This window comes from Nematolebias whitei, chromosome 4, assembly GCF_014905685.2.
Source record: "Nematolebias whitei isolate Nwh7 chromosome 4, NemWhi1, whole genome shotgun sequence".
In the NCBI taxonomy this organism is placed as follows: Eukaryota; Metazoa; Chordata; class Actinopteri; order Cyprinodontiformes; family Rivulidae; genus Nematolebias; species Nematolebias whitei.
In genome coordinates this window covers 8,124,459-8,126,395 of record NC_056501.1, presented here as the reverse complement: position 1 = coordinate 8,126,395, position 1,937 = coordinate 8,124,459, and positions in this window count along the sequence as shown.

The following is a 1,937-nucleotide window of genomic DNA, read 5'->3' as shown; positions in this document are numbered from 1 at the left end:
AAAATACTACTTACTACTGGTACTTGAACTACCATTCCTACTTCTCAGGTTTTCACTTATCGCGGGTCTTCAGGGTACGCATCCCCAGCGATACACGAGGGACTACTGTATTTTAAATCACGAGTTCTCAGAGTCCTGCCTGCAAATGGGTTCAATGAAACAACAAAAACAGTAATACCTATAAAAACAGAAGTAAAGCTAAACTGGAACAAGTTTCAAGCCATGCCAAAAGTCAGGGAAGGGGCTCGTCTGATAGGAAGTGGGAGATCGTTCCATAATTTTGGAGCTGCAGCAGAAAAAACGTTGTCGCCTCAGTTTGGACCTCGGCTCCTCCAGGAGCAGCTGACCTGTTAATGGATAAAGCTGCCCTGATGGGAAGTGAAATGTCTTCAGCTACAGAGTAGAAGTCCATTATATCATAAATCGACAGTGAGACACCAGTTACCACCAAGGTTTAGTTACAAAGAGCTCACAGTGGGACGTGTACAAGTTCTTAAATTTCTTTCAGATTTTACAGTGGGGAAAGTAGCTTAAGTGGCTTTTTTAAATATATTTTTTAATTCTTCAAAAGCTTGTTTTGTTTTATCAATCTGTTTATGTGTGAGTTAGTGCCGACATCTTGACCAAGACCCTTTGGGAGAACAGAAACTGGATCTTACTGGGATTATTCTGGTTATTTGAAAAGAAATCTTAAGAACTGTACCATTCATAAAAATATTTCCTGTTGAAGTTAAATGCATATTTTAGACTCGAGGAGATAAAAACCAACCGAACTAAACTACTAATTGGATTTTCCAAGCTTTTAGGTGTTTATTGTCGTCCTGGCCAAGAAGAACTGAGTTTAAAGGACTGACAAAGTCGCTGGTTAAACTTCGGACAACCTCTGTTGTTGACAATCCTTTGTCGTAATGTTCTTGGCTCTCAGCCACATCAGCGTACGATGGAGCGTCCTCTGCTCCAACAGCTCGTCACAGAGTTCCTGAAACGAACGAACAAAGCCAAAGGCCACATTTGGACAAATCCAAACCTATTTGGCTTCTCGTCGGCTCGATTCCAGTTGACATTCACTGGTTGGTGCGGTGCCTTCGTGTGGCTGCTTTGCACTTCACTTCCTGTGAAATTTGTTGCCTGAAGCCTTCAACAAAACACGTCTTTTTATTTTAATTTTTCCTGTGTAATTGAATTAAGCAGAAAAAAAAAGTAGGACTGTGGTAAAAAAAATAATGACAGGTGAAGAGTTTGAGGTTTTTGGACTCTGAAGGATGTGCAGTCATGGAAATCTTTAAGTGAAGCCCTGACTCGGCTGTTAAATCATTTGAAGGTTTCGAAAACTAAAACATCTGTATTAAGAGGACAAATTGTGCAATAATTAGTTGGACAGTTAAAATTTGTTTTTGTTATTAAATTCAAACTGTCTTCTTACATTGTTGTGAAAAGGCACTGATAATCTGGATTAACCACTTGGATAGTGACCACTGGGTGTACATCTAATTCAAGGGTCTACAACCAGTGGCTCTGGGGCCAAATGCAGCTCTTTGGTCCCTCATCTGCAGGTCTTGAAGTGTTAATTAAAACTAATATGACATTTAATTTGATTGGTTTTTATACCATAACAAAAAAGGCTGTTGTTTAAATTGTTTATTTTTATGTATTTTTATTTTACCGTCTGAAAATATGCAAATTATAATTGTAGCACAAGGAGCAAAATGTGTTGATTAGATTCAGCTACTATATTTATTCACCAGAAATTCATTGGAATATTTTAGGACAAGTTGCTCAGAAAAAAAAAATATGATAAGTAATTTGACATAAATAAGAATTAGAAAAATTTAACATAATTAAAATCAAATTAAATGGAAGTATTTGTTTTAATTTAAACGTTCTAAAAGTCACATATCAAACAAAATGGTCTAGTTTTATTTTTCCTTGAGCTTTTA